This window comes from Hypomesus nipponensis, chromosome 5 (assembly GCF_054491055.1).
Source record: "Hypomesus nipponensis isolate SF chromosome 5, ASM5449105v1, whole genome shotgun sequence".
Lineage (NCBI taxonomy): Eukaryota > Metazoa > Chordata > Actinopteri > Osmeriformes > Osmeridae > Hypomesus > Hypomesus nipponensis.
The window spans coordinates 15887501-15897500 of NC_140365.1; the positions used below are offsets into that span (position 1 = coordinate 15887501).

The following is a 10000-nucleotide window of genomic DNA, read 5'->3' on the forward strand; positions in this document are numbered from 1 at the left end:
CATCCAAGTACTAACCAGGCCCGACCCTGCTTAGCTTCCGAGATCAGACGAGATCGGGCGTTGCCAGGCTGGTATGGCCGTACAAAATAAGTTGACAACCATAGGCTACTTATCCATATACAGATTTAGCAATTGACAATGCAAGGTGGTCTCTCTCTCTCTCTCTCTCTCTCTCTCGTGTCAAAATGAAAACAGCTTCCAGCCCCTTTCATGAAGGACTACTTGTGCATATTGCAAGATGTCAGTTTCTAAGTGAATGAGCAAAAGAGCATACAGCACCTGGTATTCCCAGGCGGTCTCCCATCCAAGTACTAACCAGGCCCGACCCTGCTTAGCTTCCGAGATCAGACGAGATCGGGCGTTGCCAGGCTGGTATGGCCGTACGAAATAAGTTGACAACCATAGGCTACTTATCCATATACAGATTTAGCAATTGACAATGCAAGGTAGTCTCTCTCTCTCTCTCTCTCTCTCTCTCTCTCTCTCTCTCTCTCTCTCTCTCTCGTGTCAAAATGAAAACAGCTTCCAGCCCCTTTCATGAAGGACTACTTGTGCATATTGCAAGATTTCAGTTTCTAAGTGAATGAGCAAAAGAGCAGACAGCACCTGGTATTCCCAGGCGGTCTCCCATCCAAGTACTAACCAGGCCCGACCCTGCTTAGCTTCCGAGATCAGACGAGATCGGGCGTTGCCAGGCTGGTATGGCCGTACCAAATAAGTTGACAACCAAAGGCTACTTATCCATATACAGATTTAGCAATTGACAATGCAAGGTAGTCTCTCTCTCTCTCTCTCTCGTGTCAAAATGAAAACAGCTTCCAGCCCCTTTCATGAAGGACTACTTGTGCATATTGCAAGATGTCAGTTTCTAAGTGAATGAGCAAAAGAGCATACAGCACCTGGTATTCCCAGGCGGTCTCCCATCCAAGTACTAACCAGGCCCGACCCTGCTTAGCTTCCGAGATCAGACGAGATCGGTCGTTGCCAGGCTGGTATGGCCGTACGAAATAAGTTGACAACCATAGGCTACTTATCCATATACAGATTTAGCAATTGACAATGCAAGGTGGTCTCTCTCTCTCTCTCTCTCTCGTGTCAAAATGAAAACAGCTTCCAGCCCCTTTCATGAAGGACTACTTGTGCATATTGCAAGATGTCAGTTTCTAAGTGAATGAGCATACAGCACCTGGTATTCCCAGGCGGTCTCCCATCCAAGTACTAACCAGGCCCGACCCTGCTTAGCTTCCGAGATCAGACGAGATCGGGCGTTGCCAGGCTGGTATGGCCGTACGAAATAAGTTGACAACCATAGGCTACTTATCCATATACAGATTTAGCAATTGACAATGCAAGGTAGTCTCTCTCTCTCTCTCTCTCGTGTCAAAATGAAAACAGCTTCCAGCCCCTTTCATGAAGGACTACTTGTGCATATTGCAAGATGTCAGTTTCTAAGTGAATGAGCAAAAGAGCATACAGCACCTGGTATTCCCAGGCGGTCTCCCATCCAAGTACTAACCAGGCCCGACCCTGCTTAGCTTCCGAGATCAGACGAGATCGGGCGTTGCCAGGCTGGTATGGCCGTACGAAATAAGTTGACAACCATAGGCTACTTATCCATATACAGATTTAGCAATTGACAATGCAAGGTAGTCTCTCTCTCTCTCTCTCTCTCTCTCTCTCTCGTGTCAAAATGAAAACAGCTTCCAGCCCCTTTCATGAAGGACTACTTGTGCATATTGCAAGTTGTCAGTTTCTAAGTGAATGAGCAAAAGAGCATACAGCACCTGGTATTCCCAGGCGGTCTCCCATCCAAGTACTAACCAGGCCCGACCCTGCTTAGCTTCCGAGATCAGACGAGATCGGGCGTTGCCAGGCTGGTATGGCCGTACGAAATAAGTTGACAACCATAGGCTACTTATCCATATACAGATTTAGCAATTGACAATGCAAGGTAGTCTCTCTCTCTCTCTCTCTCGTGTCAAAATGAAAACAGCTTCCAGCCCCTTTCATGAAGGACTACTTGTGCATATTGCAAGATGTCAGTTTCTAAGTGAATGAGCAAAAGAGCATACAGCACTTGGTATTCCCAGGCGGTCTCCCATCCAAGTACTAACCAGGCCCGACCCTGCTTAGCTTCCGAGATCAGACGAGATCGGTCGTTGCCAGGCTGGTATGGCCGTACGAAATAAGTTGACAACCATAGGCTACTTATCCATATACAGATTTAGCAATTGACAATGCAAGGTGGTCTCTCTCTCTCTCTCTCTCTCGTGTCAAAATGAAAACAGCTTCCAGCCCCTTTCATGAAGGACTACTTGTGCATATTGCAAGATGTCAGTTTCTAAGTGAATGAGCATACAGCACCTGGTATTCCCAGGCGGTCTCCCATCCAAGTACTAACCAGGCCCGACCCTGCTTAGCTTCCGAGATCAGACGAGATCGGGCGTTGCCAGGCTGGTATGGCCGTACGAAATAAGTTGACAACCATAGGCTACTTATCCATATACAGATTTAGCAATTGACAATGCAAGGTAGTCTCTCTCTCTCTCTCTCTCGTGTCAAAATGAAAACAGCTTCCAGCCCCTTTCATGAAGGACTACTTGTGCATATTGCAAGATGTCAGTTTCTAAGTGAATGAGCAAAAGAGCATACAGCACCTGGTATTCCCAGGCGGTCTCCCATCCAAGTACTAACCAGGCCCGACCCTGCTTAGCTTCCGAGATCAGACGAGATCGGGCGTTGCCAGGCTGGTATGGCCGTACGAAATAAGTTGACAACCATAGGCTACTTATCCATATACAGATTTAGCAATTGACAATGCAAGGTAGTCTCTCTCTCTCTCTCTCTCTCTCTCTCGTGTCAAAATGAAAACAGCTTCCAGCCCCTTTCATGAAGGACTACTTGTGCATATTGCAAGTTGTCAGTTTCTAAGTGAATGAGCAAAAGAGCATACAGCACCTGGTATTCCCAGGCGGTCTCCCATCCAAGTACTAACCAGGCCCGACCCTGCTTAGCTTCCGAGATCAGACGAGATCGGGCGTTGCCAGGCTGGTATGGCCGTACGAAATAAGTTGACAACCATAGGCTACTTATCCATATACAGATTTAGCAATTGACAATGCAAGGTAGTCTCTCTCTCTCTCTCTCTCGTGTCAAAATGAAAACAGCTTCCAGCCCCTTTCATGAAGGACTACTTGTGCATATTGCAAGATGTCAGTTTCTAAGTGAATGAGCAAAAGAGCATACAGCACTTGGTATTCCCAGGCGGTCTCCCATCCAAGTACTAACCAGGCCCGACCCTGCTTAGCTTCCGAGATCAGACGAGATCGGGCGTTGCCAGGCTGGTATGGCCGTACGAAATAAGTTGACAACCATAGGCTACTTATCCATATACAGATTTAGCAATTGACAATGCAAGGTAGTCTCTCTCTCTCTCTCTCGTGTCAAAATGAAAACAGCTTCCAGCCCCTTTCATGAAGGACTACTTGTGCATATTGCAAGATGTCAGTTTCTAAGTGAATGAGCAAAAGAGCATACAGCACCTGGTATTCCCAGGCGGTCTCCCATCCAAGTACTAACCAGGCCCGACCCTGCTTAGCTTCCGAGATCAGACGAGATCGGGCGTTGCCAGGCTGGTATGGCCGTACGAAATAAGTTGACAACCACAGGCTACTTATCCATATACAGATTTAGCAATTGACAATGCAAGGTGGTCTCTCTCTCTCTCGTGTCAAAATGAAAACAGCTTCCAGCCCCTTTCATGAAGGACTACTTGTGCATATTGCAAGATTTCAGTTTCTAAGTGAATGAGCAAAAGAGCATACAGCACCTGGTATTCCCAGGCGGTCTCCCATCCAAGTACTAACCAGGCCCGACCCTGCTTAGCTTCCGAGATCAGACGAGATCGGGCGTTGCCAGGCTGGTATGGCCGTACGAAATAAGTTGACAACCATAGGCTACTTATCCATATACAGATTTAGCAATTGACAATGCAAGGTAGTCTCTCTCTCTCTCTCTCTCTCTCTCTCTCTCTCTCTCTCTCTCTCTCTCTCGTGTCAAAATGAAAACAGCTTCCAGCCCCTTTCATGAAGGACTACTTGTGCATATTGCAAGATTTCAGTTTCTAAGTGAATGAGCAAAAGAGCAGACAGCACCTGGTATTCCCAGGCGGTCTCCCATCCAAGTACTAACCAGGCCCGACCCTGGCCCGACCCTGCTTAGCTTCCGAGATCAGACGAGATTGGGCGTTGCCAGGCTAGTATGGCCGTACGAAATAAGTTGACAACCATAGGCTACTTATCCATATACAGATTTAGCAATTGACAATGCAAGGTAGTCTCTCTCTCTCTCTCTCTCGTGTCAAAATGAAAACAGCTTCCAGCCCCTTTCATGAAGGACTACTTGTGCATATTGCAAGATGTCAGTTTCTAAGTGAATGAGCAAAAGAGCATACAGCACCTGGTATTCCCAGGCGGTCTCCCATCCAATTACTAACCAGGCCCGACCCTGCTTAGCTTCCAAGATCAGACGAGATCAGGCGTTGCCTGGCTGGTATGGCCGTACGAAATAAGTTGACAACCATAGGCTACTTATCCATATACAGATTTAGCAATTGACAATGCAAGGTAGTCTCTCTCTCTCTCTCTCTCTCTCTCTCGTGTCAAAATGAAAACAGCTTCCAGCCCCTTTCATGAAGGACTACTTGTGCATATTGCAAGATGTCAGTTTCTAAGTGAATGAGCAAAAGAGCATACAGCACCTGGTATTCCCAGGCGGTCTCCCATCCAAGTACTAACCAGGCCCGACCCTGCTTAGCTTCCGAGATCAGACGAGATCGGGCGTTGCCAGGCTGGTATGGCCGTACAAAATAAGTTGACAACCATAGGCTACTTATCCATATACAGATTTAGCAATTGACAATGCAAGGTGGTCTCTCTCTCTCTCTCTCTCTCTCTCTCGTGTCAAAATGAAAACAGCTTCCAGCCCCTTTCATGAAGGACTACTTGTGCATATTGCAAGATGTCAGTTTCTAAGTGAATGAGCAAAAGAGCATACAGCACCTGGTATTCCCAGGCGGTCTCCCATCCAAGTACTAACCAGGCCCGACCCTGCTTAGCTTCCGAGATCAGACGAGATCGGGCGTTGCCAGGCTGGTATGGCCGTACGAAATAAGTTGACAACCATAGGCTACTTATCCATATACAGATTTAGCAATTGACAATGCAAGGTAGTCTCTCTCTCTCTCTCTCTCGTGTCAAAATGAAAACAGCTTCCAGCCCCTTTCATGAAGGACTACTTGTGCATATTGCAAGATGTCAGTTTCTAAGTGAATGAGCAAAAGAGCAGACAGCACCTGGTATTCCCAGGCGGTCTCCCATCCAAGTACTAACCAGGCCCGACCCTGCTTAGCTTCCGAGATCAGACGAGATCGGGCGTTGCCAGGCTGGTATGGCCGTACGAAATAAGTTGACAACCATAGGCTACTTATCCATATACAGATTTAGCAATTGACAATGCAAGGTAGTCTCTCTCTCTCTCTCTCTCTCTCTCTCTCTCTCTCTCTCTCTCTCTCTCTCTCTCTCTCTCTCTCTCTCTCTCTCTCTCTCTCTCTCTCGTGTCAAAATGAAAACAGCTTCCAGCCCCTTTCATGAAGGACTACTTGTGCATATTGCAAGATTTCAGTTTCTAAGTGAATGAGCAAAAGAGCAGACAGCACCTGGTATTCCCAGGCGGTCTCCCATCCAAGTACTAACCAGGCCCGACCCTGCTTAGCTTCCGAGATCAGACGAGATCGGGCGTTGCCAGGCTGGTATGGCCGTACCAAATAAGTTGACAACCAAAGGCTACTTATCCATATACAGATTTAGCAATTGACAATGCAAGGTAGTCTCTCTCTCTCTCTCTCTCGTGTCAAAATGAAAACAGCTTCCAGCCCCTTTCATGAAGGACTACTTGTGCATATTGCAAGATGTCAGTTTCTAAGTGAATGAGCAAAAGAGCATACAGCACCTGGTATTCCCAGGCGGTCTCCCATCCAAGTACTAACCAGGCCCGACCCTGCTTAGCTTCCGAGATCAGACGAGATCGGTCGTTGCCAGGCTGGTATGGCCGTACGAAATAAGTTGACAACCATAGGCTACTTATCCATATACAGATTTAGCAATTGACAATGCAAGGTGGTCTCTCTCTCTCTCTCTCTCTCTCTCGTGTCAAAATGAAAACAGCTTCCAGCCCCTTTCATGAAGGACTACTTGTGCATATTGCAAGATGTCAGTTTCTAAGTGAATGAGCAAAAGAGCATACAGCACCTGGTATTCCCAGGCGGTCTCCCATCCAAGTACTAACCAGGCCCGACCCTGCTTAGCTTCCGAGATCAGACGAGATCGGGCGTTGCCAGGCTGGTATGGCCGTACGAAATAAGTTGACAACCATAGGCTACTTATCCATATACAGATTTAGCAATTGACAATGCAAGGTAGTCTCTCTCTCTCTCTCTCTCGTGTCAAAATGAAAACAGCTTCCAGCCCCTTTCATGAAGGACTACTTGTGCATATTGCAAGATGTCAGTTTCTAAGTGAATGAGCAAAAGAGCATACAGCACCTGGTATTCCCAGGCGGTCTCCCATCCAAGTACTAACCAGGCCCGACCCTGCTTAGCTTCCGAGATCAGACGAGATCGGGCGTTGCCAGGCTGGTATGGCCGTACCAAATAAGTTGACAACCATAGGCTACTTATCCATATACAGATTTAGCAATTGACAATGCAAGGTAGTCTCTCTCTCTCTCTCTCTCTCTCTCTCTCGTGTCAAAATGAAAACAGCTTCCAGCCCCTTTCATGAAGGACTACTTGTGCATATTGCAAGTTGTCAGTTTCTAAGTGAATGAGCAAAAGAGCATACAGCACCTGGTATTCCCAGGCGGTCTCCCATCCAAGTACTAACCAGGCCCGACCCTGCTTAGCTTCCGAGATCAGACGAGATCGGGCGTTGCCAGGCTGGTATGGCCGTACGAAATAAGTTGACAACCATAGGCTACTTATCCATATACAGATTTAGCAATTGACAATGCAAGGTAGTCTCTCTCTCTCTCTCTCTCGTGTCAAAATGAAAACAGCTTCCAGCCCCTTTCATGAAGGACTACTTGTGCATATTGCAAGATGTAAGTTTCTAAGTGAATGAGCAAAAGAGCATACAGCACCTGGTATTCCCAGGCGGTCTCCCATCCAAGTACTAACCAGGCCCGACCCTGCTTAGCTTCCGAGATCAGACGAGATCGGGCGTTGCCAGGCTGGTATGGCCGTACGAAATAAGTTGACAACCATAGGCTACTTATCCATATACAGATTTAGCAATTGACAATGCAAGGTGGTCTCTCTCTCTCTCTCTCGTGTCAAAATGAAAACAGCTTCCAGCCCCTTTCATGAAGGACTACTTGTGCATATTGCAAGATTTCAGTTTCTAAGTGAATGAGCAAAAGAGCAGACAGCACCTGGTATTCCCAGGCGGTCTCCCATCCAAGTACTAACCAGGCCCGACCCTGCTTAGCTTCCGAGATCAGACGAGATCGGGCGTTGCCAGGCTGGTATGGCCGTACGAAATAAGTTGACAACCATAGGCTACTTATCCATATACAGATTTAGCAATTGACAATGCAAGGTAGTCTCTCTCTCTCTCTCTCTCGTGTCAAAATGAAAACAGCTTCCAGCCCCTTTCATGAAGGACTACTTGTGCATATTGCAAGATGTCAGTTTCTAAGTGAATGAGCAAAAGAGCATACAGCACCTGGTATTCCCAGGCGGTCTCCCATCCAATTACTAACCAGGCCCGACCCTGCTTAGCTTCCAAGATCAGACGAGATCGGGCGTTGCCTGGCTGGTATGGCCGTACGAAATAAGTTGACAACCATAGGCTACTTATCCATATACAGATTTAGCAATTGACAATGCAAGGTAGTCTCTCTCTCTCTCTCTCTCTCTCTCTCTCTCGTGTCAAAATGAAAACAGCTTCCAGCCCCTTTCATGAAGGACTACTTGTGCATATTGCAAGATGTCAGTTTCTAAGTGAATGAGCAAAAGAGCATACAGCACCTGGTATTCCCAGGCGGTCTCCCATCCAAGTACTAACCAGGCCCGACCCTGCTTAGCTTCCGAGATCAGACGAGATCGGGCGTTGCCAGGCTGGTATGGCCGTACAAAATAAGTTGACAACCATAGGCTACTTATCCATATACAGATTTAGCAATTGACAATGCAAGGTGGTCTCTCTCTCTCTCTCTCTCTCTCTCTCGTGTCAAAATGAAAACAGCTTCCAGCCCCTTTCATGAAGGACTACTTGTGCATATTGCAAGATGTCAGTTTCTAAGTGAATGAGCAAAAGAGCATACAGCACCTGGTATTCCCAGGCGGTCTCCCATCCAAGTACTAACCAGGCCCGACCCTGCTTAGCTTCCGAGATCAGACGAGATCGGGCGTTGCCAGGCTGGTATGGCCGTACGAAATAAGTTGACAACCATAGGCTACTTATCCATATACAGATTTAGCAATTGACAATGCAAGGTAGTCTCTCTCTCTCTCTCTCTCTCTCTCTCTCTCTCTCTCTCTCTCTCTCTCTCTCTCTCTCTCTCTCTCTCTCTCTCTCTCTCTCTCTCTCTCTCTCTCTCTCGTGTCAAAATGAAAACAGCTTCCAGCCCCTTTCATGAAGGACTACTTGTGCATATTGCAAGATTTCAGTTTCTAAGTGAATGAGCAAAAGAGCAGACAGCACCTGGTATTCCCAGGCGGTCTCCCATCCAAGTACTAACCAGGCCCGACCCTGCTTAGCTTCCGAGATCAGACGAGATCGGGCGTTGCCAGGCTGGTATGGCCGTACCAAATAAGTTGACAACCAAAGGCTACTTATCCATATACAGATTTAGCAATTGACAATGCAAGGTAGTCTCTCTCTCTCTCTCTCTCGTGTCAAAATGAAAACAGCTTCCAGCCCCTTTCATGAAGGACTACTTGTGCATATTGCAAGATGTCAGTTTCTAAGTGAATGAGCAAAAGAGCATACAGCACCTGGTATTCCCAGGCGGTCTCCCATCCAAGTACTAACCAGGCCCGACCCTGCTTAGCTTCCGAGATCAGACGAGATCGGTCGTTGCCAGGCTGGTATGGCCGTACGAAATAAGTTGACAACCATAGGCTACTTATCCATATACAGATTTAGCAATTGACAATGCAAGGTGGTCTCTCTCTCTCTCTCTCTCTCTCGTGTCAAAATGAAAACAGCTTCCAGCCCCTTTCATGAAGGACTACTTGTGCATATTGCAAGATGTCAGTTTCTAAGTGAATGAGCAAAAGAGCATACAGCACCTGGTATTCCCAGGCGGTCTCCCATCCAAGTACTAACCAGGCCCGACCCTGCTTAGCTTCCGAGATCAGACGAGATCGGGCGTTGCCAGGCTGGTATGGCCGTACGAAATAAGTTGACAACCATAGGCTACTTATCCATATACAGATTTAGCAATTGACAATGCAAGGTAGTCTCTCTCTCTCTCTCTCTCGTGTCAAAATGAAAACAGCTTCCAGCCCCTTTCATGAAGGACTACTTGTGCATATTGCAAGATGTCAGTTTCTAAGTGAATGAGCAAAAGAGCATACAGCACCTGGTATTCCCAGGCGGTCTCCCATCCAAGTACTAACCAGGCCCGACCCTGCTTAGCTTCCGAGATCAGACGAGATCGGGCGTTGCCAGGCTGGTATGGCCGTACCAAATAAGTTGACAACCATAGGCTACTTATCCATATACAGATTTAGCAATTGACAATGCAAGGTAGTCTCTCTCTCTCTCTCTCTCTCTCTCTTGTGTCAAAATGAAAACAGCTTCCAGCCCCTTTCATGAAGGACTACTTGTGCATATTGCAAGTTGTCAGTTTCTAAGTGAATGAGCAAAAGAGCATACAGCACCTGGTATTCCCAGGCGGTCTCCCATCCAAGTACTAACCAGGCCCGACCCTGCTT

General features: G+C 47.2%; 27 non-coding genes and 6 pseudogenes across 27 annotated transcripts in view; all 33 read right to left on the bottom strand.

Moving 5' to 3' along the window:
• Positions 1-85, bottom strand: part of LOC146291858 (5S ribosomal RNA) — a 119-nt gene extending 34 nt beyond the window's left edge. The window contains exon 1 of the ribosomal RNA XR_014758081.1: positions 1-85. This exon is cut by the window's left edge and continues 34 nt beyond it. This is a non-coding gene — a ribosomal RNA (5S ribosomal RNA).
• A 182-nt stretch (positions 86-267) lies between these two features.
• LOC146291859 (5S ribosomal RNA) lies at positions 268-386 on the bottom strand. The gene has a single exon (XR_014756436.1). It is a non-coding gene; the product is annotated as a 5S ribosomal RNA (ribosomal RNA).
• Positions 387-594: 208 nt separating this feature from the next.
• Positions 595-713, bottom strand: LOC146291860 (5S ribosomal RNA; annotated as a pseudogene).
• Positions 714-887: 174 nt separating this feature from the next.
• Positions 888-1006, bottom strand: LOC146291861 (5S ribosomal RNA). Its single transcript, XR_014757931.1, has one exon. It is a non-coding gene; the product is annotated as a 5S ribosomal RNA (ribosomal RNA).
• A 168-nt stretch (positions 1007-1174) lies between these two features.
• Positions 1175-1293, bottom strand: LOC146291862 (5S ribosomal RNA). Its single transcript, XR_014756437.1, has one exon. It is a non-coding gene; the product is annotated as a 5S ribosomal RNA (ribosomal RNA).
• Positions 1294-1467: 174 nt separating this feature from the next.
• Positions 1468-1586, bottom strand: LOC146291863 (5S ribosomal RNA). The gene has a single exon (XR_014756439.1). It is a non-coding gene; the product is annotated as a 5S ribosomal RNA (ribosomal RNA).
• A 186-nt stretch (positions 1587-1772) lies between these two features.
• On the bottom strand, positions 1773-1891 carry LOC146291864 (5S ribosomal RNA). The gene has a single exon (XR_014756440.1). It is a non-coding gene; the product is annotated as a 5S ribosomal RNA (ribosomal RNA).
• Positions 1892-2065: 174 nt separating this feature from the next.
• Positions 2066-2184, bottom strand: LOC146291865 (5S ribosomal RNA; annotated as a pseudogene).
• A 168-nt stretch (positions 2185-2352) lies between these two features.
• On the bottom strand, positions 2353-2471 carry LOC146291866 (5S ribosomal RNA). Its single transcript, XR_014756441.1, has one exon. It is a non-coding gene; the product is annotated as a 5S ribosomal RNA (ribosomal RNA).
• Positions 2472-2645: 174 nt separating this feature from the next.
• LOC146291867 (5S ribosomal RNA) lies at positions 2646-2764 on the bottom strand. The gene has a single exon (XR_014756442.1). It is a non-coding gene; the product is annotated as a 5S ribosomal RNA (ribosomal RNA).
• Positions 2765-2946: 182 nt separating this feature from the next.
• LOC146291868 (5S ribosomal RNA) lies at positions 2947-3065 on the bottom strand. The gene has a single exon (XR_014756443.1). It is a non-coding gene; the product is annotated as a 5S ribosomal RNA (ribosomal RNA).
• A 174-nt stretch (positions 3066-3239) lies between these two features.
• Positions 3240-3358, bottom strand: LOC146291869 (5S ribosomal RNA). Its single transcript, XR_014758075.1, has one exon. It is a non-coding gene; the product is annotated as a 5S ribosomal RNA (ribosomal RNA).
• Positions 3359-3530: 172 nt separating this feature from the next.
• LOC146291870 (5S ribosomal RNA) lies at positions 3531-3649 on the bottom strand. The gene has a single exon (XR_014756445.1). It is a non-coding gene; the product is annotated as a 5S ribosomal RNA (ribosomal RNA).
• Positions 3650-3817: 168 nt separating this feature from the next.
• Positions 3818-3936, bottom strand: LOC146291871 (5S ribosomal RNA). Its single transcript, XR_014756446.1, has one exon. It is a non-coding gene; the product is annotated as a 5S ribosomal RNA (ribosomal RNA).
• A 510-nt stretch (positions 3937-4446) lies between these two features.
• LOC146291872 (5S ribosomal RNA) lies at positions 4447-4565 on the bottom strand (annotated as a pseudogene).
• Positions 4566-4747: 182 nt separating this feature from the next.
• On the bottom strand, positions 4748-4866 carry LOC146291873 (5S ribosomal RNA). The gene has a single exon (XR_014757194.1). It is a non-coding gene; the product is annotated as a 5S ribosomal RNA (ribosomal RNA).
• A 182-nt stretch (positions 4867-5048) lies between these two features.
• Positions 5049-5167, bottom strand: LOC146291874 (5S ribosomal RNA). Its single transcript, XR_014756447.1, has one exon. It is a non-coding gene; the product is annotated as a 5S ribosomal RNA (ribosomal RNA).
• Positions 5168-5341: 174 nt separating this feature from the next.
• LOC146291875 (5S ribosomal RNA) lies at positions 5342-5460 on the bottom strand. The gene has a single exon (XR_014757747.1). It is a non-coding gene; the product is annotated as a 5S ribosomal RNA (ribosomal RNA).
• A 244-nt stretch (positions 5461-5704) lies between these two features.
• Positions 5705-5823, bottom strand: LOC146291876 (5S ribosomal RNA; annotated as a pseudogene).
• Positions 5824-5997: 174 nt separating this feature from the next.
• LOC146291877 (5S ribosomal RNA) lies at positions 5998-6116 on the bottom strand. The gene has a single exon (XR_014757932.1). It is a non-coding gene; the product is annotated as a 5S ribosomal RNA (ribosomal RNA).
• Positions 6117-6296: 180 nt separating this feature from the next.
• Positions 6297-6415, bottom strand: LOC146291878 (5S ribosomal RNA). Its single transcript, XR_014756448.1, has one exon. It is a non-coding gene; the product is annotated as a 5S ribosomal RNA (ribosomal RNA).
• Positions 6416-6589: 174 nt separating this feature from the next.
• LOC146291879 (5S ribosomal RNA) lies at positions 6590-6708 on the bottom strand. The gene has a single exon (XR_014757880.1). It is a non-coding gene; the product is annotated as a 5S ribosomal RNA (ribosomal RNA).
• A 184-nt stretch (positions 6709-6892) lies between these two features.
• Positions 6893-7011, bottom strand: LOC146291880 (5S ribosomal RNA). The gene has a single exon (XR_014756449.1). It is a non-coding gene; the product is annotated as a 5S ribosomal RNA (ribosomal RNA).
• A 174-nt stretch (positions 7012-7185) lies between these two features.
• Positions 7186-7304, bottom strand: LOC146291881 (5S ribosomal RNA). Its single transcript, XR_014756450.1, has one exon. It is a non-coding gene; the product is annotated as a 5S ribosomal RNA (ribosomal RNA).
• Positions 7305-7476: 172 nt separating this feature from the next.
• Positions 7477-7595, bottom strand: LOC146291882 (5S ribosomal RNA). Its single transcript, XR_014757748.1, has one exon. It is a non-coding gene; the product is annotated as a 5S ribosomal RNA (ribosomal RNA).
• A 174-nt stretch (positions 7596-7769) lies between these two features.
• On the bottom strand, positions 7770-7888 carry LOC146291883 (5S ribosomal RNA; annotated as a pseudogene).
• A 186-nt stretch (positions 7889-8074) lies between these two features.
• On the bottom strand, positions 8075-8193 carry LOC146291884 (5S ribosomal RNA). Its single transcript, XR_014757195.1, has one exon. It is a non-coding gene; the product is annotated as a 5S ribosomal RNA (ribosomal RNA).
• Positions 8194-8375: 182 nt separating this feature from the next.
• On the bottom strand, positions 8376-8494 carry LOC146291885 (5S ribosomal RNA). Its single transcript, XR_014756451.1, has one exon. It is a non-coding gene; the product is annotated as a 5S ribosomal RNA (ribosomal RNA).
• A 256-nt stretch (positions 8495-8750) lies between these two features.
• LOC146291886 (5S ribosomal RNA) lies at positions 8751-8869 on the bottom strand (annotated as a pseudogene).
• A 174-nt stretch (positions 8870-9043) lies between these two features.
• LOC146291887 (5S ribosomal RNA) lies at positions 9044-9162 on the bottom strand. Its single transcript, XR_014757933.1, has one exon. It is a non-coding gene; the product is annotated as a 5S ribosomal RNA (ribosomal RNA).
• A 178-nt stretch (positions 9163-9340) lies between these two features.
• Positions 9341-9459, bottom strand: LOC146291888 (5S ribosomal RNA). The gene has a single exon (XR_014756452.1). It is a non-coding gene; the product is annotated as a 5S ribosomal RNA (ribosomal RNA).
• A 174-nt stretch (positions 9460-9633) lies between these two features.
• Positions 9634-9752, bottom strand: LOC146291889 (5S ribosomal RNA). Its single transcript, XR_014757881.1, has one exon. It is a non-coding gene; the product is annotated as a 5S ribosomal RNA (ribosomal RNA).
• Positions 9753-9934: 182 nt separating this feature from the next.
• The window catches only part of LOC146291890 (5S ribosomal RNA), a 119-nt gene continuing 53 nt past the window's right edge, over positions 9935-10000 (bottom strand). The window contains exon 1 of the ribosomal RNA XR_014756453.1: positions 9935-10000. This exon is cut by the window's right edge and continues 53 nt beyond it. This is a non-coding gene — a ribosomal RNA (5S ribosomal RNA).